This window comes from Staurois parvus, unplaced genomic scaffold (genome assembly GCF_062004578.1).
Source record: "Staurois parvus isolate SC_StPar_1 unplaced genomic scaffold, SC_StPar_1.0 ptg000402l, whole genome shotgun sequence".
In the NCBI taxonomy this organism is placed as follows: domain Eukaryota; kingdom Metazoa; phylum Chordata; class Amphibia; order Anura; family Ranidae; genus Staurois; species Staurois parvus.
The window spans coordinates 9,984,031-10,009,728 of record NW_028318198.1 but is presented as its reverse complement, the minus strand read 5'-3'; the positions used below and the strand labels follow the sequence as shown (position 1 = coordinate 10,009,728).

General features: G+C 41.9%; 1 non-coding gene across 1 annotated transcript; it reads left to right on the top strand.

Moving 5' to 3' along the window:
- Window positions 1-24,856: 24,856 nt before the first annotated feature.
- On the top strand, window positions 24,857-24,928 carry TRNAA-UGC (transfer RNA alanine (anticodon UGC)). The gene has a single exon. It is a non-coding gene; the product is annotated as a tRNA-Ala (tRNA).
- Window positions 24,929-25,698: the final 770 nt, after the last annotated feature.

Below are 25,698 nucleotides of genomic sequence, written 5' to 3'. Positions count from 1 at the left end.
TGCCCTCACCAAAGATGGCCACGGAGGTCAAACAGGGAATCAGAGTCCAATCTAACAGAGGCACCCCTGATGACCACAGGAAGTCTTAGAGAATCTAGGTTCCCCATAACTTCCTTCCCCTTCTGCATTGCTGCTTAAACCTAGTGCCACCAACAGAGGGGAGTAGTGACTGCACCTGCCTCCAATCTTCTGCTGTTTTATGGATTAGGCGAGTAGCCCTCTAGGCTTGTAACGTCTTGTTTTTAAACTGTTTTATCTAGCAGAATGGTTGCCTTACCTGGAGACATTGGTTTGGCATGTAAGTCCTGCAGACAAAAAGTATCAGATCACATTTTTCAAGCATACCCAAAAGGTTGCTACTGTGGGATTTCTGAAGCTTCGTCCAGGGCTGTGTCACCATGAGGCAAATTGAGGTGGTCACCTCAGATGGCACTCATGAAGGCAGGTGGGGGGAGGGTGGCACTGAGACTGGAATGTGTATACCAAGTACTTCATCCTCCTGATAAAATCACAGGCTGAGTTACTGACCTCCCTGACCAGGCACTGTAAAAAATGACTGCCTTGGGTGGCATCCACGCCGGCATGGCCCTGGCTGTGTCTATAGTGCCTGATTGGAAGATGAACTTAACATACCTACTTTATATTTTATTGGCAAAATTCAGTCCAACATCTCTAGAAATCTAAAGTGACAAACTGAAACAAGGCACTCCCTATGAGGTGCAAAACTGGTGAAGAACTGGACAAAAGTGAGAAGCTGAGACAGATCTGTTGGAAAATGACCAGAGTAGTATCACTATGGTGTGCCAGATATCAAGTTTTTTTTTACTTCAGAACCTTTAAAACATTGCTTAAAGCATGGATCCACTAGTGCATTAAGCTTAATTTTCCTTTAAAGTGTATCTAAACTCTGAAAGAAACATGTTTTCTATGTGCCCCTTTCTCGACACAATACTGGTGTGATGTGTGGTGCAAGGTGGAAAAATGCATACATGCTGCATTTTTCTGTAGCACACTAAAAGTTACCACATTTTACAGTACTGCAGTACAACGCACCACACTGCTGTGCAGAGACATGAATGAAGTGTTACTTTCTGCACTTCTAATAAAGCTTAAAATATAAAAGTAAATACTGTGATGAGCTGAAGCATGTATCACACTGCCTATTCAGTGCAGTGCAAATCTGATAGCTGCTTGCCCACTATAATGAAGCATTTAGCGCATGGACAGTGTGAAGGAGCACTTCAAAGTTAAAGTGTTACTAAACCCACAACAGTAAAATCAGTCTGTATATGCAGTAACGCATGCTTGTTACTATGAAACCTAAGGGGTTAATCCTCTGCATTGTGTAAAAATGCTGTTTGATCCTGTCTTTTCTGATCCTCCCCTTCTTTCTATGTCCCCCTCTTATCTCCCGATAAGACATATTGTGTGGAGTCATATGCTCAGTTTGGTGTGTATTGCGAGAGGTTTTTTTTTTCCTTGGGAGAGTGCATGTGATCAGCACAGGGCCAATCAGCACTGTCCAGACAGAGGGCAGGGGATTTTGCATCCTCCTAGAGCAGAATGAAAACTCCTCCTACAAGCTCTAACGTGCTCTGCTGAACACTGATAGAAGTCAAGAGACTGCTCTAACTGCTGATGAGAAAAGGTATTTAGCAGTTTATATTTACTAAAATAATTGCATGTCCATGTTCTGTGTACTGTGGGAGACCAGATATAGTGAATGCAGGGTCCTGGGTTTAGTAACACTAAGTTCACCTTCTAAAAAATATTAATAAATGCCCATTTTGTTGCCGGTAAAAAAATGTGCATTTATTATTTTTCTTCTTTGGAACCTGTAAAGCATTGCACCCATGATTCGAAGATCACAGGTGCAATGTGAGGCTTTTACAGAATGTCAGTAGAGCTATCTGCCCATACCTTTGATAAATCCAGGAAGATCAATGAACTATAGGAGTGCTCACCAGCACCCGCGTAATTCATTGAGAAGCTGTCTGCTGTAATGGGTGGTGGTAGTTGTAGTTCATTCATTCACAGAACTCTATGAGTGAATGACGCGGACATACTGTTTTTGAATTGTGACAGTGTGGAGAGAGGATTCCCCACTTGCTGTCACAATGGGGGTTAGGGTCAGTGTGGTGGAAAGTGATTTAGTAACATGTTACATTTTACACCCTAAATTTGGGTGTACCATGTTACTAAAGGCAAATTTATCCTTTAACATATGCGGCTTACCAGTTTATAGATTTGGTGATTGTATATGTTGTATTTTTCAGGCTTTTTTCCATTTGTTTTAACTTAGTGATCCTACCAGTAACACACTTCCTATCCTAGGGTGACAACGCTCACTCACTGTACGATATCTATGGAGAAGTAATACTCCTTAAGATATATATATACACACATAAATATTAAGTGATGTGTAATCACAAAATTGCATCAATTTAAATAATAAAAAATCACAACGTGAAGGTGATATCAATTCATATTATTTTGTGCCCATGATTCATTAAATCTATAAAGATAAATTCATAAAATGAAAAAAGTAAAAAACACATTTAAATCTATACATAAATATATATATATAATACCGTGCATGTAAAATCACACGTGCCTCTCATGTAGTGGGAACACCCCACTACAACTATACATCAAACAGTGCTCACAAAGTCCGATAAATATTAGTAGTGATATAAAAAAAAATAAAAATCAAACACGTGCTTCCAATTACTACAATTGGTGACCATAAAAAAAATCATGCGAATCTTTGGGTGAATGTGAATTCTGACAATCCGACCACCATCTGGATTAGCCTCTCACCTCATCACTTCGACCCTTGCGGATCAAAGCGCTTTTGTGGATCCCCCTCACAGATCCTCCAAGATAGCTATCACTCCAAATGCTGCTCCTTGTTGCACCCAAAACTCTCAGGATTTAATATCCCAGCAATGGCTCCTCTCCAGGGAATTTGCAGCATCAATCTCTCAAATGAGAAAATAAAATAGATCCTCCCATAGTGCAGTATATTTTTATTTTCCACAATAGGGACAAATAGCATGTAACCATATAAAAAGTCTATAACTCACGTGGCAGCCAATTCAATGCCCCATGCTTTCGGATAGGGGCATGTATGTATGGGTGTACAACTCTGCAAACAGGTGTACCAAGATGGCCGCCACGCCGGAAATACGTCACCACGTCCTGGCGGGACGTGTTAGTTTGCCCAGTGGAAGCACTGGTTCTGGTTGCTCCAATAATTTCTACTATAAGCACCTCTCCCTATCTTCATTACATAGGGAGGAGATGTGTTGTAGGTCAAATAAAGATAGCCTGGGAAAGCAAATACGATTGTGATTTTAGCTCAGTGCACAGGAAGTTACAATGACACTGGAATTCTGGCAAGATCTACAGATATTTTTCTGTACTTGGAAGACATTTTCTTGGCCTGAAAGAAGAAACCTAATGAAGCCACTACATCTAAGGACTGACAACTGCAATACATTACATTTACATATCCTTTAAAGATGAATCCAATGGATGAATCTTCCTACAAAACATTCTTTATGAATGTGGTGACTGCATGAAGAATATCACATGGATTGCTTTTTATACCTTTACCTTACTTACATTATAGGAAAACAGTTTTTTTTATTAACAAAAAATGCACTGATTGTTGAACAGGCTGAATTCTAAATACCTTAAAAATGTCCTAGTGGTTTGAAAGTGCTTGTTTATAATCCCCAATAGTCACCAATCATACAGTGCAAACTAAAATGAGAGTCCGATGTTGTAATACAAACGCTTTCATGGTGTAATAAAGACTGATATTGCAGCCTCAGCTACTAGAGGTCACCATCAGGCAGCTCATAATACATGCATGTAAGGTAATCCAAATGTCACCAACAAAAGTCAGTAAAGTGCTAGAGATTTACATATACATTCCAAAGATTTGAGTTTTTCAGTGGATACTGAAAATGTGTTTATGTCCTATTGCGTCTACATTTCCATGTAATATTATTATTATCCATTTCTTTTCTTTTTACCAATCTAGAAACAGATTTTTAATGTTTAATTTAACCACTTGACCTCCGCAAGGGTTCACCCCCTTCAAGACCATGGCATTTTTTCCCATTCAGCACTATGCTACTCTTACTGGCAATTGCTCGGTCATGTAATACAGCTTTCTTTTGGTGGTATTTGATCACCACTGGGTGTTTAAAAAAAATGATTATATAAATGAAAAAGGACAGCACATTTTGAAATAAAAGCAATAGTTTTTACTTTTTGTAATAAATAAAAAAATTCTAATTTCTTCATAAATTTATGCGAACTTGTATTCTGCTTCTATTAATCAATAAGCTCCTATACTTCCACCCTCAACACAAAATCACAACTTTCTCCCTAGAAAGTATACAATCTAATAAATCCTTTTTGTGATACACATATAAATCCCCCCAAAAAAACCCAACTATTAATATAATCAATTTTAAACTAAAAATATCACTTCAACTCAAATTGTGTTTAAATAAATCCACACCCAATTCCGTCTTAAAAACACAAAAACCCCAACAAAAATTCATATAATAAACCCATATAATAATGTTTTGTGTTGTGCACAGAGTGAAGTATATATATAGATATATTTTTTTTAAGGGTAATACACTATGTATATTTTTTTCCTTTCTTTGAGGTTATCATGGAGCACTTAGAATCAATTTCTGCTTTACTGGATTGAAGTGAAAAAATTTGGAACTTGGACACTTTGGGTTTATTATATGAATTTTTGTTGGGGTTTTTGTGTTTTTAAGACGGAATTGGGTGTGGATTTATTTAAACACAATTTGAGTTGAAGTGATATTTTTAGTTTAAAATTGATTATATTAATAGTTGGGTTTTTTTGGGGGGATTTATATGTGTATCACAAAAAGGATTTATTAGAGTGTATTCTGCTTCGTGTCTTTGGCAAAAAGGAAAAAGCCCAAATAAACGCATATTAATTGGTTTGTGTGAAAGTTATAGCATCTACAAATTATTCTATATACTGGAATTTATGCAGCTATGACTGCATACTCTGTCAGAGACTTATAATGGGACTGTGATAGTGTGGTGGTCGCTGGGTAGTACATTTACTGACTAACTGACACTGACATCAATAGTGACACTAATAAAGTGATCAGATATAACACTGTACACTGTCACTGTAATGACACTGGCTGGGAATGGGTTAGTATCCAGGGGCAATCAAGGAGTTTACTGTGTGCCTAACAAGTGTAATGTTTGTATTATGTGCTGCTTTTACTAAGATCTAGCTGTTCTTTTCTCCCTGTTGTGCAGAATTTTGTATGTTTGCAAAGACTGCTACAGCCGATCAGCAGGTCCAAGGACAAAATCATTGGCCGGGACCTGTTGACAAAATCGCACTGTAGCCAGTGACAGCACGGGTCAGCAGGGGGTGCTTGCATGCGCTCCAAACCTGAAAGAAACTATGAAGAGGAGAGAGCGCCGACAATGACTACAATACCTATGTGGCGATGTCACCCATAGACCTACCACTGAATATCCATTGTCAGCTGTCCCACTTCTCCTTAAACCGCGCTGAGAGTCGATTATGTGACCGATAATGTCAGGGTAGTTAGAACAGGGCTTAGAATGAGGGTTGGAGCAGGTCTAGGTTAGATAGGATTTGAATAGACTTCTACTTTAAACTCCAATAATTAGGCAAAGTCTACCTTTGCAGTGGAGCTTCAGGCTGGAATGTGGTGTCAGGCTCCTAGAGACTCTTCTTCCAGCTCTCTGACCAAACCTCTGTACAGGCTTTCAGTTAGAAAGCTAAAGGAAGTGCCAATGGACGACAATTGTTCTGATTACTGCACTAGCAATCCACTGAGAACTCAAATGCCACCTGCTGCGGTTGCAGATGGGACTTTCATTCACAGATCTCTCAAAGGCCCTGTGACAGGGGTTGTGGGGCAGAAGAACCCTTGCACGCTGTCATGGGGGAAAGGAGGTGGGCAAAACAGGTGTTAAGAAACATGGTAAATGTTACACCCTAAATATGGATTATATGTAACATGTTTCTAAAGGTGAACCCAGCCTTTAAGAAGATTGAAAACAATTTTTGAAATTATATCAGTATATTAAAACATATGAAATTCAAGTGATTGAGTTTAGGTGTTCTTTAAAACATCGCTTAGCAAATTTAGCCTAATATCTACCCATAATACACAAAAAGCTCAGGTTTACTGATATGGATGTTTGTGAATTGACTATTACAGTCAAAATATAAAAAAGAAAAATCAATAAAATGCCGTTTGTAGATGGTGGAGAAAATACTGCTTTTGTGAATTGAGCCAATAATGCCAATACCTGGATGAAGAGTACAATTTTTCATCATGTTTACCAAGGGAAATAAAGAGAAACTGACGACAATGAATTCAATACAAATTCCATATACATAGACAAACTAAAATATTCATAAAACATGTAAAACCATAATAACACTAACTTTGCATGAGTAAACAAAAACTTGACAGCAAAATGTTGCATAAAATCTAAAGGCCCATTCACACCATAGGTTCACTCTGCTGCAATGCACACACATTTTTGTGTGTTGAGGTGCATTACCTTATCAAGCCCTTTTAAAATCAGTGAACTGTCGATGTACTTGCATAAAAACTTGGTCATGCACAATTGTTTTCAGCATAGAGCAATGCAGTGCACAGAGAATAAGCATCTATGGTTTTGGTGTGCTATACCACAGGTGCATTAGTAAAAAAAAAGTAGCAAAAAATCAAAATTAATATAAAATAAATATCAACTTCCAATATAGTACATTGAACTCCAAAGTGATGTATGTACATATGCTGTGACAAAGTTTACAAAATTTCTGATATTCCTCAAATGATCCTAACTTGTGAAAAATTAAAGCAAAAGATAAATGAACACAACATCCAAAAAATGTTTTATATAAATTGTGTCCTTAAGCTTCAGTAATCAAATTCCACCATTAGTGACCAAACAAATATTATATGATATTATGTTTTATTTTATATTAAGTTCAAAACACAACATAAACATCCATTAAAATATCCTTGAAGTGTGTGTGCTGTGCTTGTGCATCTAAAAATCACTCGTGAAGTGCCCAAACACCTAATGTCACTCCAAACTGCTCTCCTTAGTTATAGACCTCAAAATTATAGGAGGACTACAATAGACATGTGCTTTTAGTTTCGATTAGCTTTCAGACGAACATCTGTATATGAATGTCTGCATAGACATAGCAAAAAATGTAAACAAATCCAAAAAAGTTATAACGAAATTAACAAATGCGTGTTTCATTCGTTTCATTCAGATGACGTCACATGATGTAATAGTAGTTGGGGCTCATTAATAAAATTCTCAAATTTGTTCAATATTTTGAATTTGGATAATTAATGGGTCCAAATTGCATTCCATTCATTAATTTTTGATCTTTGTTGTATACTTACATTGGTTCAGCTTGAGACAATGCAGGTATGCTTATCCCATATGTGAAGGGCTGCTGGGAAAGCTGGCAATCAATGTAATAATCATTACTACTATAATGATAGTTATGAACTTATGGGTCCCGTGCAACAGGGGTTATAGCCCTCTCTGACTCTATTCATAATGAAAAAAAAAACGTTTTTGCCAATAGTTACACTTTAAATCACTTAGTAGCATGAAATTAAGGGCACAGTGTTGTACAGATTTATGTCACTTTTGCATTACTCCAGAGGAGGAGTAAAGGGAATACTGAGGATACTACACACAGGGAATATAGCAGTTCATTGACAGCCCTATAATTACAAGTCTACAGCAGTTAGAAACATAGAAATGTGACGGCAGAAAAAGACAAGAGTGGTTCATCGAGTCTGCCCGTTTTTTTTTTATGTGTTTTTTTTTTGGTTGTTAACTTTTTTTGTCTGAGTATAGATCTGTGCTTGTCTCATGTGTGTTTGAAGCTATTTACTGTTGACTGGCTAATTATCTCTTCTGGAAGTTTATTCTAAGCATCAACTACTCTTTCAGTAAAATAGTACTTTCTGAGATTAGTTTTGAACTTTCCTCCAGTTAGTTTGAGGTGATGACCCAGTGTTCTTGATTTTGGTTTCATGTTGAAAATACTGCCCTCCTGAACATTATTTACCCCCTTGATGTATTTAAAGGTTTCAATCATGTTTCCCCATTTCTCTTCTTTCCTCCAGACTGTACATGTTAAGTTCCTAAAGTCGCTCTTGATATGTTTTATCTCCAGACCTTTCAGCACTGCTAAAGCACAGAGAGAAGAGGAAATTGCTAAATCTAATAGGAAAGGAGAAAACGTTTTACCAGTTTCTCTGTACTCTGGATCATGCAGGAATTGTTTGCATACAAGTAAATGACCATATATTTGGAAAATGATTGTTATTGCAATATTTGATATTATGTCATACAAAAGTGAACTGATCCTTCAAGCAAGGTGAAGCAAAGTAACCAGTCTTGTTTATTAAAAAAAAAATCTGTCCTTCCACAAGACAATATGGAAAATGCTGTCTGTCTATTATTGGCCCAACAGGAGTTGGTAAAATATATTTAAAGTAGAATAAACCTTTGTAAAAGAAAGGAAAGAAGTAAATAAATTAGTTTAAGTCTGATTTACAACGGATAGGCTACTACTTTACTTTGTGCCTGTGTTTGTAAATTTCCCTACAGTCTTTTATATTGCAATGAATCTGCTCTCATTGCTACTGTATGTTAAAACAATCATACTTAGCAGCTGCACTATTAGATACACCTACGCATAAATGCAAACAGTCAAACATTGAATTATGAGGCTGCAACACCACAAACGCAACTTCAACTAAATGGAACACGAATAATTTAAGCAGCATTAATTCTAAAATTAGTGTTGGTGCCAGATGTGGTGTTTGAAATCTTCCAGAAGTTCATCAATTTCTGAAATGTTGCAAACTTTCTTTAATTCATAGAGAATGGTGAGAAAAAAATAGAGCATATAAAAACCTTGTTAGTGAGAGAGATCAGAGGCGAATGGGCAGACTTGTTGACCGGAAGTCCTCAGCTGATGAAATAAGTCTTTAGAACTGTGATGTACAAAACAATATCTCTGCTCACACAACCCTCAATATAATGGCAGTAACGACTGTACCAGTTTCATGCTTGCATATACCTTAGGCTCCTTTTATATGGGGCAGACTCCTTCAAAAAAATTCACCTGCTCGGCAGGGGATGTTTTTGCTCATCCCCGTTGAGGTCCGTGTCCCCATGAGAGGTCCGTGTCTGCTCTGCTTGTGCAGAGCACACACGGACACAGCACACTGTTCTTTGTGGGGTGGTCAAATGTAAATGCGCCACTTGTCCATTTACATCCGACTGTCATCGGATCCAAACCGATAGACGGATGGTGAATGTATCCCCATGTGTCTGTTTTTTGTGGACCAGATCCCCATAGAGAACAATTGGTGGTCAAATCGGGTCCACCTAAAAAAACGGACAGGCAGACCCAATCGGTCTACTTGTGTGAAAGGGGCCTTATTCTGGCAGGAAACATCTAACTACATTGAAGCAAAACTTCACATTTATACAAACAGGAACTGGAAACAAATGTAACAAAAGAAAAATTTTTTATAAATATTGTTGTTGTATAGGAAAAAACACAGCAAAGGGATGATTCCTTATGGATACATAAAGTAAATACAAATCTCAGAATCTTTTCTTCCCCAGAAACCGAAATGATAGAAGAATAAAAAAAGTGTCATAAATGAACAATGAAATTCACTGTACAAAACCATCACAATATATACAAATCTATCAATAAAAAAAACCCCTTTATTTATCAAAAACAGGTCTACATCAGGATCGACATATAAACCAATGTACAAATACAAACTGCAGAACCAGAGAACTGAGGCTCTCATGGACATCGCTGGATTGGGATAGGGCTCATTGGGGCAAATTTACCCATGTCTCAGTGGGGCAAATATACAATCAATCAAAAAGTGAAATGAAAAAATGCGCTACATAAACCATATATATATATATATATATATATATATATATACATATATATATATATAAAATAACCACACAAAATAAAAATATATAAAAATTAAATTAAAAATATTTTAAGTATGAATCAAATGAAAGTCAATCAAAAATCAAGTTCAATAGCTCAATGAATGCTATTGCCTGCTGTAATGCCATTTTAAGAGGGGAGGAGTGTGCAGATGACGTCACGACGTTGCCATTCATTGAGATAGCAGCCTGTAGTACTCTACAAACGGCTCTTGAAACGACATTTCAGCAGGCAATAGCATTCATTTTATTAGGGATGGTGTCTGTTTTGAGCTTGTACAGGACTCTACTGCTGAGATGATACTGCCATCTTGTGTTTAATCAGTACATCACTGGATCTTCATCATACCTGGTGCAAAATACACCTCCGGAACGTGAGTGTATTTCATGTTTCAATTGATGAATAAAAGTTTATAAGGCTAAAGTACTATGTTGTGTTCTTTTTATTAAGGAATACGGCTGATAAAAAGACGCTCATCAGGAGGGAGCTTAATTTGGAGTCTTCATTCAGCAAGCTGATCTTCTGAGTCCATATGGGACCAAAAATGCAGTTACACATTAACATTGTATAATATGAGGTTACACTGCGTGAGATGAGCAGATATATGGTGGAGGATATCTTTGCACGGGAATTGATGACAGATGCACATATTTTCGTTATCCAAAAGGAGGGTTCACTGAATTAAAACTTTATTGATTGAACTTGATTTTTAATTGACTTTCATTTGATTCATACTTAAAATAAAAATATATAAAAATATAAAATATTTTATGTGTGGTTATTTTTAGAGATGAGCGAATCGAACATGACGAAGTGGAATTCGTTCCGAAGATTTGGAAAAATTCTATTCGCGACGAATCCGAAGATTAGCAAACTTCGGATGCACGAATCGAATTTTCCCAAAAATGGCGGCGACATGTGTGGCGACAGGAGAAAATGGACAGAGAAGATGGGGCGGGGATCTCTGGGAAGGCGCACAGACAAGGCGCGCTGACCCATAATGCATTCATGAGTCATGAATCATGACATGTGATCGCATTAGCCAATCAGCAGCCAGCCAGCCAGCACTGTGTAATGGTGGAGCTATAAATCGCAGCCATCTTAGAATTCTCCATTAGCCTCCGGTCATTCAAGAGAGACAGACCTCTGTGTATTGAGGGACAGAGTTAGGGCCACAGAGACTTTAGGGCCACAGAATCGTTACTCAGGGACACAGAATTGTTACTCAGGGACACAGAATTGTTACTCAGGGACACAGAATTGTTACTAAGGGACACAGAATCATTACTCAGGGACACTGAATCGTTACTCAGGGACACAGAATCGTTACTCTGGGACACAGAATTGTTACTCAGGGACACAGAATCGTTACTCAGGGACACAGAATCGTTACTTAGGGTCACAGCTATCAAAGAATCGAAAATTTAAAGTGACATACACCATTTTTTTTTTTGGTGGCTGTCGTGCACAGTTGGTGCTGCAGTTTGCCGATTGTGTACAATAAACTGACTTTCTGCTTCACAACCACTATTGTACATTCAAAGAGTTAAATCCATTTACACACCGGGTGGCGGTAATATTTTTTGGGTGATTAGTGCATTCCAGTGACATAAACGTACAGTTTCCAGCCAACGGCAAGCTGCAATTGACCGATTGTGCTAAATAAACTGACTTTCTGCTTCACAACCACTATTGTACGTTCAAAGAGTTAAATCCATTTACACGCCGGCTGGCGGTAATATTTTTTGGGTGATTAGTGCATTCCAGTGACAGAAACGTACAGTTTCCAGCCAACGGCAAGCTGCAATTGACCGATTGTGCTAAATAAACTGACTTTCTGCTTCACAACCACTATTGTACGTTCAAAGAGTTAAATCCATTTACACGCCGGCTGGCGGTAATATTTTTTGGGTGATTAGTGCATTCCAGTGACATAAACGTACAGTTTACAGCCAACGGCAAGCTGCAATTGACCGATTGTGCTAAATAAAGTGACTTTCTGCTTCACAACCACTATTGTTTGTTCAAAGAGTTAGATCCATTTACACGCCGGGTGGCGGTAATATTTTTTGGGTGATTAGTGCATTCCAGTGACAGAAACGTACAGTTTCCAGCCAACGGCAAGCTGCAATTGACCGATTGTGCTAAATAAACTGACTTTCTGCTTCACAACCACTATTGTACGTTCAAAGAGTTAGATCCATTTACACGCCGGGTGGCGGTAATATTTTTTGGGTGATTAGTGCATTCCAGTGACATAAACGTACAGTTTCCAGCCAACGGCAAGCTGCAATTGACCGATTGTGCTAAATAAACTGACTTTCTGCTTCACAACCACTATTGTACGTTCAAAGAGTTAGATCTATTTACACGCCGGCTGGCGGTAATATTTTTTGGGTGATTAGTGCATTCCAGTGACAGAAACGTACAGTTTCCAGCCAACGGCAAGCTGCAATTGACCGATTGTGTACAATAAACTGACTTTCTGCTTCACAACCACTATTGTACGTTCAAAGAGTTAGATCCATTTACACGCCGGGTGGCGGTAATATTTTTTGGGTGATTAGTGCATTCCAGTGACATAAATGTATAGTTTCCAGCCAACGGCATGCTGCAATTGACCGATTGTGTACAATAAACTGACTTTCTGCTTCACAACCACTATTGTACATTCAAAGAGTTAGATCCATTTACACGCCGGGTGGCGGTAATATTTTTTGGGTGATTAGTGCATTCCAGTGACATAAACGTACAGTTTCCAGCCAACGGCAAGCTGCAATTGACCGATTGTGCTAAATAAACTGACTTTCTGCTTCACAACCACTATTGTACGTTCAAAGAGTTAAATCTGTTTTTTTTTTTGGGGTGCTTATTGAATTAAAGAGTATGTCAGACAACACGCAGAGGAGTGGCAGAGGAGGCAATGTTTCAGGAGCGAGCAGACGTGGCAGCAGAGGAAGGGGTCGAGGCAGCACTAGTCGCAGCCAGAGGCCAGTGCTCCCGGTGTCATCCAGCGGTCGTGTCTCCACCGACAACCCTGCCGTCATCGATTGGTTGACTCGGTCGTCTTCCTCTTCCCAGGTCACCTCTGACATCTACAGCCAACGGTCGGTGGGTACGTCAGACACAACCGTTAGTTGGCATGGCACGGGAGCAAGCCCACTGAAATCACGTGTCCTCGACCTGCCCCTGTCCTTTGGTGTTCCCTCACCAAGCGAAGTATCGCATGCTGTGGGCTCAGCCCCACTGTACAGTGAGGAAGAGCTAACAGAGGGCGGTCAGGAACGGGGGGAGACATCCGCCTCTTCAGCAGCCAGGCGAAGAAGTACTGGCGAGGAGAGTGGCTCGGTAGCCGGTCTAGAGACAGGTCTGTCTCCTGACCCACACGCAGCCGAGGGGGCTAGTAGTGACGCGGAGACCCTAATTGATGATGATGAGGCTGATCGCACTTGGCAGCCTCGTCGTCATCAGGCTATTGCTTCCGCATCATCAGGAGAAGAGGGTGCCAGCTTGCCAGCGAGCAAAACAGTCGGTGGGTTGCCCAGGAGGCAGCAGGGTCGCAGCAGTGTCAGTGGAGCCAAACGGCCACGGAGTAGAGCACCAGCTCCACTGCAGCCTACCACCACGGCCAGTAGTGGTGCCGGTGTGCACGGAGGAAGTAGCAGTCAGCCAGTGAGGAGTAGCGGGGGCAAAGTTTCCTACTCGGCGGTGTGGCAATTTTTTGTCAAGCCGCCCGAGGAAGTAAATGTAGCAGTATGTCGACTATGTGGCCAGAAAGTCAAGCCAGGGGGGCCAATGTTGGGACTACAGCGTTGCGTCAGCATATGCAGCGTCGCCATTCGGTGGCCTGGGAAAACCGTGATAAAGATACGGCGGTTCTGCCTGCCCCAGCCCCCGCTCCATCACCCGCTCCGTTACTTGCTCCGTCACCCGACGTCAATCGCCCTCTATCAGCCAGTCAAGGCTCCAACACCTCTGCTGAGGGGAGTTGTCGCTCGTTGGCATCTTCCGCTCATTCAGATGCTCCTTCTCCTGCTACTCCTCTTCACGGATTCCGTCAGCAGTCTTTCTTGGAATCCGTTTCCAAGAGACAACAGTTTGCGAGCACGCACCCGACGGTGCAGAAGCTGAACGTCCTCCTGTCCAAGTTGCTGGTGCTGCAGTCCCTCCCTTTCCAAGTGGTGGACTCAGCACCTTTCCGAGAAATGATGGCTTGTGCCGAGCCGCGGTGGAGAGTGCCAAGCCGGCATTTCTTCGCCAAAAAGGCAGTGCCAGCCCTGCATTCACATGTAGAAGAGATGGTGGGCCAGTCTTTGAGCATGTCGGTCTCTGCCAAAGTGCACGGCAGCGCCGACGTGTGGAGCTGTAACTACGGTCAGGGACAGTACATGTCATTTACGGCCCACTGGGTGAACATGGTGCCGGCACAGCCGCACCAGCAACTTGGACAGGTCACGCCGCTTTTGCCTCCACGTTTGCACGTCCTTGGTCCAGCAAAGATGTCCGCCTCTACCACCTCTTCTTCCGCCTTGTCCTCAGCCGCCACCCCCGTGCCAAGTCCCATTACCCGACCGGCATATCACATGTGCAGGGCGCAACGGTGTCACGCTGTGCTGCACCTGGTATGCCTTGGCGAACGTAGTCAAACAGGGGAGGAACTTCTCAGTGTAATGAACAGAGAAATCAACAGATGGCTGTCTCCGCGCAAACTGAAAATCGGAACCATGTTGACCGACAACGGAAAGAACATGGTGTCTGCTCTGCGTCAAGGAAGGTTGTGCCATGCGCCATGCATGGCTCACGTGTTCAATCTGGTTGTCAAGCGGTTCCTAAAATCCACCATCCCACTGCAAGACATCCTTAAAATGTCACGTAAACTTTGCATGCATTTCAGCCATTCCTACACCGCAAAGCACACCCTCCTTGAGCTGCAGCGGCAGAACGGAATTCCACAGCATCGCCTGATCTGCGACGTTGCAACAAGGTGGAATTCAACCCTACATATGTTAGACCGCCTTTACGAACAGCGAAAGGCCATCACCGATTTCCTGATGTTACAAGCGGATAAAGGTACTCCCCTGTGTAACTTAGATGTCAGCCATTGGCAGCTCATGCGTGACACCTGCCGCTTGCTCAGGCCCTTTGAGGAGGCCACGCTATTCGTGAGTCGGCAGGACTATGGGATGAACGACGTCATTCCTCTGTTGCACGTCCTGGAACAAATGCTGTTAACAATGGCTTGTCAGGGTGCGGTAGACGTGGCGCACAGATCTCAACGCCACATGACCCCTGTGGGGGCAGGACAGGAAGAAGAGGAGGAGGTAGAGGAAGACATTGGTGCTCAGGAATTATTGAGTGAAATGGGTGGTTTTTCCACTCAGCGGACAGGAGTGGAGGAGTAGGAGCATCTGGTAGAGGAGGAGGAGGAGACAGAGGACCCAGACGCACCGTGGCAGTATGCTGTGGAGATGGAGGCAGGGAGTCCCTCGCATTCCTTGGCACAAATGGCCCATAGCATGCTCGGTTGCTTGCGTAGCGACAGCCGAATAATAACCATCAGACAGAGGGATGACTTTTGGCTGTCCACCTTGTTGGACCCTCGCTACCGTTCAAAAATGGTGGCCTTTTTCACACCTGCTGAGAGGGAGGCCAAAATAAAGTACTATAAAAACCACCTATGTAGTCAGTTGGTCTCTGCCTTTCTGCGCCAACGTCCATCCTCAGACACTGTGGGCCCTGTGCGCTCGCGTTCCGCTGCCATGGCAGCAGGGGAGGGGTGGGGTGGTAGGAGCAGTGGCAGCTCCACCAGCAGCGGCTGCCTCAGTCTGCAGTCGATGATGAGTAGCTTTCTTCACCAGCGCAGTGAGGAAACTACTAACCAGCCGCAGCAGCAGCAGCATCAGGTGGACCTGGAGCAGGACTTCAAACAACAGGCTTGGGCCTACTTGGACAGCACCCTGCCAACCGAGGTAGACAATCCCCTTGACTACTGGGCAACGAAACTTGACCTTTGGCCCCAACTAGCTGAATTTGCCCTTGAAAGGCTGTCATGCCCGGCCAGTAGCGTGGCATTGGAGCGCGTGTTTAGTGCGGCAGAAGGTATTGTAACTCCGCGGAGGACACGACTGTCCACCCAAAGTGTGGAGAGACTCACGTTTGTAAAAATGAATCAGGCGTGGATTAGTCTGGATTTCAAACCACCAGTTCCTGACACAACTGACCTAATAACCTAGCCGTTCAGGCCGCTCCCCGAACACCTCGGGAATTGCTTTGTATATCTGTCGCCTTAGAGGCCGCTGTCTGAACAGCTCATGAATTGCTTTCTATATGTGTCGCCTTTGAGGCCGCTGGCTGGACAGCTGATGAATTGATTTGTATATATGTACTTATTGTCCGCTGTCCGGACAGCTCATGAATTACTTTTTGTATATAGCCTTCCAAACCACTCTCAGAATAAGTCATGATATTCATGCTGTGTATAGCCTTATAGGCCAATGGTCAATCAAGTCATGATTGTTATAGTGTGTATAGCCTTATAGGCCGCTGTCTTTACAACTTTATAATTCAATGCAGTATATAGCCCTATCGGCCACTTTCTGGCATCCAGTTGCTGTAGCCTCCATCACCACACTGTGCCACGGGCCCCTGTACCGCCTTCTCATACTGCTGCCAGATCCATCCTCTGCCATGTGTGTCTTTGTCGTCTGCTCACGCTGCTGGGTTCCAGTTTTAAACCTAGGCCTGTGTATGGCTTCCGAATACTGCTGCCTCCACCGCCACCCTGCGCCATGTGCCTCTGTCGCCTGCTCACGCTGCTGACGGCTTCCGCTTTTTAACTGAGGCCTGTGTTTGGCTTCCGAATACTGCTGCATCCACCGCCACCCTGCGCCATGTGTCTCTGTCGTCTGCTCACGCTGCTGACGGCTTCCACTTTTTAAGCGAGGCCTGTGTTTGGCTTCCGAATACTGCTGCATCCACCGCCACCCTGCGCCATGTGTCTCTGTCGTCTGCTCACGCTGCTGATGGCTTCCGCTTTTTAACCTAGGCCTGTGTATGGCTTCCGAATACTGCTGCCTCCACCGCCACCCTGCGCCATGTGCCTCTGTCGTCTGCTCACGCTGCTGACGGCTTCCGCTTTTTAAACTAGTCCTGTGTATGTCTTCCGAATACTGCTGCCTCCACCGCCACCCTGCGCCATGTGCCACTTTCAGGTCTCCTTACACTGTTGGTGGGTTCCATTTTGTGATAGGGTGCTGTATGGCCTTCCATTGCTGCTGCCTCCACCGCCACCCTGCGCCATGTGCCTCTGTCGTCTGCTCACGCTGCTGACGGCTTCCGCTTTTTAACCGAGGCCTGTGTTTGGCTTCCGAATACTGCTGCATCCACCGCCACCCTGCGCCATGTGTCTCTGTCGTCTGCTCACGCTGCTGACGGCTTCCGCTTTTTAACCTAGGCCTGTGTATGGCCTTCAATTGAAGCTGCTTCTGCTCCGCCACTCTGCCATTGGACTCTTGATAGTCGTCTCCCCACGCTGCTGCTGGGGGGACTTTTTAACATAGGCCTCTGTATGGCCTTCAATTTTAGCTGCTTACGCTCCGCCACTCTGCCATGGGCCCCTGTACCGCCTCCTCATGCTGCTGCCAGGCCCGTAATCTGTCATGGGCCCCTGTACCGCCTCCTCATGCTGCTGCCAGGTCCAGAGTGTGTCATGGGTCCCTGTACGGCCTCCCATTGCTGCTGTCTCCATCGCCACACTCTGCCATGTGCCACTTTCAGGTCTCCTCACACTGCTGGTGGGTTCCATTTTGTCATAGGGTGCTGTATGGCCTCCCATTGCTGCTGCCTCCACCGCCACACTGTGGCTCCACACTCTGGTTTTGGCCCCGTGACTGCCCAAATGAGTGAAGTGTGCGGTGATTCTAAGATCGACGGCACTCATCTGCATGTCATACTGACTGACAGTATTATTTCTCTTCCCCAGCAGACTCCAAGGGCATTTAAATTAAAGGTACAGTGTTCTGCACTAATATAAAGGCTCTCTGAAGCCTAGAAACACCCTTTTTATAAGTTAAATTCGCAGCGAATATATTCGACACGAAGCAAATTTAATCGGCGAATTCGGCGAATCAACCGAACCGAATTTTTGAATAATTCGCTCATCTCTAGTTATTTTATCTATCTATCTATCTATCTATATATATATATATATATATATATATATATATATATATATTCATATATCTATATTTCTATTTCAATATTAATATTTTTTCTACTACTATTTTTCTTCTAATAATTCTTGATTTATTTTTTCACTTTGTTTTTGGTAATATAGTTTGTACTATTGGTTTATGTAGCGCAGCATTTTTCGATAGAATACATTTTGGCCTAAATTTATAACGAAATTAGATTTTTTAAATTTTTTTTACTTGACATGTTTAATAGCAAAAAGTCCAAAATATTGTTTTTTTTTTCTCAAAATTGTCGGTCTTTTTTTGCTTATAGCGCAAAAAATAAAAAACAAAACAAAGCTCAATTTGTCGGAAAAAAAGGACGTAAATCTCATTTGGGTGCAGCGTTGCATGACCGCGCAAGTGTCAGTTAACCTCTTCCCGCCCGGCCTATGGCATGCACAGTTTGCGTGCCTGCAGAGCCGCGCAGCGGTGTGATCTGTCACCGGCTGTGTACCTCGGACATGGCTGATATCAGATCTGAGTACCAGCCCCGTTGCCGGTACCATGTGACCTGCTGTGACCAATACAATGACAGTTGTATACAATGGGTGGCTTCATTCATGCCATCCATAGTATACTAGTGTGTCTAGCTGTGAATGGTCACAGCGATCACATGGACAAGATGTGCCAATCACAGCCCAGCTGTGCGATGTGATTAGCTGTGGCCAAATCACAACTAAGGACAAAAAAAAAAAACCCTGAATGAATCAATGTCATTCAGGTAAATGCTTGCTTTTAGCAAAGTAATTCTTTGCTATAAGCAAATTGTGTAAAAAAAAAAAAAAAAAATACTGATCACTTCCCCAAAGTAGTACAAAATTGCTATGGTAACATTGTACTACGTTGGTCATAGGGAAATATGATAACAAAATCTTAAAAAAAAAAAAAAAATTAATAAAAAATTTAAAATTAAAAAAAAATTTAAATATATATTTTTATTCCATACTGTCACCAGTCAGTGTCTCTGATCACCGCCATGCCAGTTATATATGATGACGCTGTACTGCATTGGTGACCGTATGTAAAAAAAAAAAAAATGAAAATAATTTAATGACAAAAAAAATACAACTTCAAAAAACTCGCCATGCCTCTTATGAAGTACGTCGGACTGTCTACTTTGCAAAAAGGGGTCATTTGGGGGATATCTGTACTGTTCTGACATTCTTGGACCTCAAGAAATTAGATTGGCTGTCAGTACTTCAGGATTGATCAATACTCAGATATATCCCATAGTTTGTGAACTCTATAATTTTTCTACAAACTAAAAAATACATCCTAATTTGGGTTATTTTCACCAAAGACATGTAGCAGAATACATCTTGGCCTGAATTTATAAAGAACAATTATTTATTTGCAAACCTTTATAACAGAAACAAAGAAAAACGTGTTGTTTTTCAAAATTTTCAGTAATTTTTTGTTAATTTAGCAAAAAATAAAAACCCCAGTGGTGATTAAATACCACCGAAAGAAATCTCTAGTTGTGTGAAGAAAATGATAAAATTTTAGTTTGGGTACAATGTTGTATGACCGCGCAATTGTCATTCAAATTGTGAGAGCGCTGAAACCTGAAAAATGGCCTGGGCAGGAAGGGGGTAAAAGTGCCCGGTATTGAAGTGGTTAAAGTAATGCAAAAAATGGCCTGGTCATGAAGGGGGTAAAGCCTCAGGAGGGCAAGTGGTTAATCTAGCTATTTTCTTTATTTTTTTTATTTTTTTTTTGTTACAAACTTTTGTTTGTTCACATCTTTATCCCCTGCAAGGGGAGGAAAATAAAATATATCTTTCTCTCCATTTAGAAGAGAAAGTAAACACAGGTGGGCTGCACTTTGACTGATCACTGAGCCAGTCAGAGCAATCAGGTGACCGGGGAACCAGGAGTCCTGGGTCCCGATCATTAGTACAAGACTAGGGCTGTCGGGGAGGGCCCAGTCTCTGTTGTAAAAGTGTGGTGTGGGGAGCGCTCCATGCACAAACACAAGAATATATATATGCACCACCCAGGCTTCAAGCCCAACTCCCAGATGCCGCATATACATGTCACTGTGTCGTTATGGGATTAAATTGGGAAATTATAGAAGCCTTGTATAAACCAATCCATTCCAAGTTATTCACTTTTCAATTAGCAGCTGAAGGCAGGCTTCCATCATTGCCACATGTAGGAACTCTTGAAGAAAAGTCCTTTTTTGTTTTAGATAGAATAGAGAAGGGCTAAACCCTCTGCTGGGTTTTTTTTTTTTTTGCTGTCTGTGTACCATTGGTGAGATTTCCTCTGATTTCCTGTCCCAGAGATACAACAGGAAGTTAGAGGAAATCTCCTAAAGCTCCTAACTAGAGCTCTGTTGTACAGACTATTCTTAAAGTGGTTATAAAGCCCAACCATTTTTTACCTTAATGCATTCCTTGCATCAAAGTGTTACTAAACCCAGGACCCTGGATTACTATATCTGGTCTCCCACAGTACACACAACAAATGCAATTATTTTAGTAACTATAAATTGCTAAACACCTTTTCTCATTGGCAGTATTTAGCAGCCTTATGACTTCTATCAGTGTCTGGCCAAGCACTGCTTAAAGCTTGTAAAAGGAGTTTTCATGCTCCTCTGACTGTCCTATGAGGCTGCATGACCCTTGATCCTCTGTCTGGACAGCGCTGATTGGCCCTGTGCTGATCACAAGCGCCCTCCAAAAAAAAGAAACTCTCCAGCAACACACATTAAACTGAGCATGTACAGAGTGACTCCTAGGGCCCTGTACCATCAGCAGATAGATTGGGGACTGTGAAAGAAGGGGAGGATCAGAGAAGACAGGATCAAACATCCGTTTTACACAATGCGGAGGATTAACCCCTTAGGTTCCACTGTGAGTATAACAAGCATACTTTACTGCATATACAGACTGATGGTACTGTTGTGGGTTTTTTTTTTTTATTTAAATATTTATTCATTTTCAAATAGAACAATACACCTTTCCACAATGTAAAATACAACATAGCAGAATCTCGTAAAACACTTATTTCGTATCCTTTTCTCCCCATAACTCCCTTCCTTTCAACCCACCCACCACCCCACCCCGCTTCTTTATTTCCTGACATCTATCTGATCGACTTATATCTCACATCCTCTGGATACCAAGATTTGGAAGAAAGAAAGAAAGGCAAATTACTATATTTTCTCCTTTTCCTTTTCCTTTCCCCTTTTCCCTTCCTCTCTTCTCGTTCTCTCTTTCCCTTTTCTTTACGCTTACTTACTCAGTACCTTCTTTTACCTTTACCTTAAACTCCTCCCATTTCATATGATATGCCGCCATCCTATCTTCCTGTATATAATAAAGTTTTTCCAATCTAGCAATCTGGTCCACTCTATTCATCCAATCCTCTTCCCTCGGTGCCTCAACTTTGCGCCAAAACCTAGGAATCAAACTTTTTGCTGCATTTAGGTAGCACCATATACCCAGTTCTTTATATTTATTTCCAGATATTATTGAATTATGAAAAAGACAGGTTTCAGGGTCCAGTCCGATCTCCATTCCGGTGATAATCCTAATTTGATTTATAACTTTTTTCCAATATACTTGTATTTTTAAACATTCCCACCATATGTGGTACATCGTGCCCAACCCTCCACACCCTCGCCAACACCAAGGTTATTTCTCCCCACTCATCTTGTGCTCTATCATCGGTGTAACATACCACCTTGTCAAACATTTGAAGTTCATTTCCACCTCACGCATACTTATATTTTCGTGTACCATTCTATATATTTTTCTCTGTGTGTGCTCTTCCCACTCCACTCCTAAATCCCTTTCCCATTTTTCTATATACTTTAGTTTTACCTTACTATCTAAATCAGTGAGAGCTTTATATGCTTTAGCAGTGCTGTGCTTCCCATCACCTCGAACTTCTAAGTATTTCTCAAATACATTCCAATCTTTCCTGGTTCTAAGGGGCTTCGTCAATTTCTCCACAAATTGTTTCAGTTGATTATACCTCCATATATCTATCTTAGTGAAAATCTTTCCCTCTTCCCTTTTCAAATCCTCCAGTGTTCTTAAATTTACCCCCTCCATTACGTCTCTCAACTGAGCGTCTTCCTTCTTAATCCATCTGCCTGTAATTTCCTCTTTGCCTGGGGGAAAAAACTCTGAATTTTTTAGTGGCATTAGCAATGAATTAAAATCCCATTTCCTCTGTTTGTGCATTTTATCCCATTCTCTTATTACAATCCTCGTGTATATACTCGTGCTCTCCTCTAATTCTCTAAACTGTGCTGGCACCCAAACACTCCTACTCAAATCCTTTCTACTAAGTGTATTTTCTATTGTGACCCAATGTTTACTCTTTGAGTTGTGCGTCCAATCAAAAATTCTTGCTAAGATAACTGCCCTGTGGTATCTTTTAAAATCCGTACTCCCAACCCCCCCTTTTCTTTGTTTCTACTTAGCACTTCATATGATATCCTAGGTTTTTTATTTTTCCATATATATTTTGTTACCATTTGCTTAATTGTCCTAAAATACACCTCTGGAAGATTAATGGGAATCATCTGGAATTTATATAGTATCTTAGGGACAATTACCATTTTTATCAAGTTAACGCGACTTAGCCAGGAAGGGTTTCCTCCACCAATTTTCTTCAATTCCTCCCTAATCTCGTTTAGCAATGGGATATAATTAGCTTTATAAAGGTTTTTCTGTGAAGGAGTGAGTTTTACTCCCAGGTACTTTATTTCTCTATCTTTCCATATAAAGGGAAATTCTCTCTATATCTTTTCTTTTTCACTCTTTGGAAGATTTATATTTAATATCTCTGTTTTGCTCGGGTTAATTTTTAGATTTGACATTTCTCCATATTCCTTCAGTGTTTTCATAAGGTTAGGAATTGTTATCCTAGGGTTTCCAACATAGAACAATAAATCGTCCGCAAATCGTCCGTACATGTCTCTCCAAAGTCCAAGTTCCTCCTGAAAAGAAAAAAAAAACCAAGCTGTGGTTGGAATTGGGAAGTGAAGGAACCCAAACTACTGCTTTGGAATGCTAGTGGGAGGGCCTGGTGCCGAGATCAAGGGTGCCGCACTATGTACTGTTTTGTGAGGAAAAAAAGGCACACAGTCTAAGTTAGCAAGGGGAATGTAGCTCGGTGGTAGAGCGCATGCTTTGCATGTGTGAGGCCCCGGGTTCAATCTCTGGAATCTCCAGCCTTTGCTTTAAACCGGCCTTGTCGGCACATGGTGAGATGGTTGTGACCAGGTGCAAAACCCTGCTGAGTGCTTCTCTGGACGGGGCAAAATTAGTGGCAGCAATCAAGATATTTCTTGGAAGCATACTAACCACATATTTCGACTTGCGGTTGACATTGGCTGTCTACTGTACATGTGAAGCCTATAGGATGACTCCACTTTCATGGGAAGCAAATAAGAAAATATAGCATATACAATTGCAACACACGCCGTATTAAAAAGGGACCTTTCCATTTCAAACTGCAGCACTGTCATTTTCTGTACAATTCAATGCAATAAGGCAACCTGAAGGAGTTGCGTACAAAGTTGGTATAGGGAACGCCCTCAGAGATGTCATTTACTGCTTGTGTGATTGGCTCACTGATTTTCCCAGATGTCTGCACTAAGATACAAGTCAGATTCTAGTCATCCTCTGCAACAAAAATGTCAGCTCACCTGAGATTCTCCTCAAGGGTTAATCACATCTAAGGGAACGCAGGCCATGACACTCTCCCCATTATAGCCCCGCAAGTGCTTCATCTGATCTGAAGAAAAAAAAAAAGAAAAATCACTCCCGTTCAGGAATCAGTCCTGCACAAGACATGATCTAACAAAGAGCAATTTCTTCAGGGCAGAAACAGGTAGGACTCTGCAACAAAGTTTGTTCAAATCCTTGCAATGTACACTGATCGTCAAAGGGAATTGTTTTTTTCTCAACAAAAGAGGAGTTATTCTTTTAAAGGCATGGTAAACCTTCCTCCCTGCAAAAATGATGCACTGATCATGTAGTTTGATAGTGTCATTTGTTGAACTGTACGCACAGTCTATAGTAGAGTAAATCTTCACATTCCTGTTTCAGCAGATTCTGTTTGTGCTGAAACATGAGGCATTCGGCATGGCTTTGCATGGGTTAATGCATGACCCCTCTCTGTAGTGTGGAAACTGACACTTCCTGTGAAGAAACCACATTTCGCATAATCTCTGGCTCTCTCAGACTAGTGCTCATGCAGGTGAGAGCCACACAGTAATTAGATGTGACACAGGTACAGAGAGAACTCACTCGTGCAGCCGGGAGACGATGTGTCGTCAGCTAACTGACAAACACAAATCAGAAGAATCTGGGTTTCTTTTGGCTCTTGAAGGCCGATAGTCCTTCCTGGAAAAAAAAAGGAAGCTCTGTTTGGTTTTGGGAAGTGATGGAGGCCCTGAGAACTGCTAGTGGAACACAGATGTGAGGGACTGCTGCAAAGTTAAAGGTTGCAACATCGGGTAGAGTTTTGTGGAAAAAATAAAGGCACAGAACCCTCTACACAAGAGGGGGATGTAGCTCAGTGGTAGAGCGCACGCTTTGCATGTGTGAGGCCCCGGGTTCAATCCCTGGCATCTCCAACCAATCCTTCACGATGAGGCAGAATGGTCCCCTGGGCGAAGCCCCCACCCGGCTCCCCAAATGAGCTCTTTGCGCAATACAGACTTAATGGTAAACGCAAGACTGGAAGGCCGTTTCCCTTTTATACAGTAAATATGCAAAGCCCAATGGAGGAACATTTTTCAATCTGGAGACTCTGGGAGCCTCTTAACCGACACACACAAATCATGATAAACAGGCTTACTTCTGTCTCCCAAAGGTTACAGGTGCTCCACAGCTAATTTTTCAGAGGACGGTGAAAGGTGTGTGAAGGAGCCCTCAAAATAGCACTCTCTTGAAACTCAGTAATCTAAGCAGTAATTGGTCGATTCCATACTTCATTTTCCAGTCACTCCCTGATCGTCATGACTCATGACATACTGAAATCAATGCCATAGCAGTCTGCACTTCCACATATTGGCTGCTTTTGTACATGTACTACTACTATGATAAATTCCCCCGTAGACTGTGTAAACTGACTATTGCGGAAGGACAAGCATCCCTTGGCCAAGCTCGTATAAATATCCGGGTGGCACTTATGATACTCCAAGGGAAGCAGCCGCAACTCAGATGCTGCTACACAGGTACATGACTAAAAAACATTTTGCCACAACAACCCTTACATACACATTTCTGGGCTCACCCTCCTAAGCCATTAGCATGTAGGAGTGGAGAAGACAGACTGGGGTTGTTAACTTTGACCTTTGTCTCATTTTGCACTTTTGCATCACACGAAGCATAGCGCCACAAT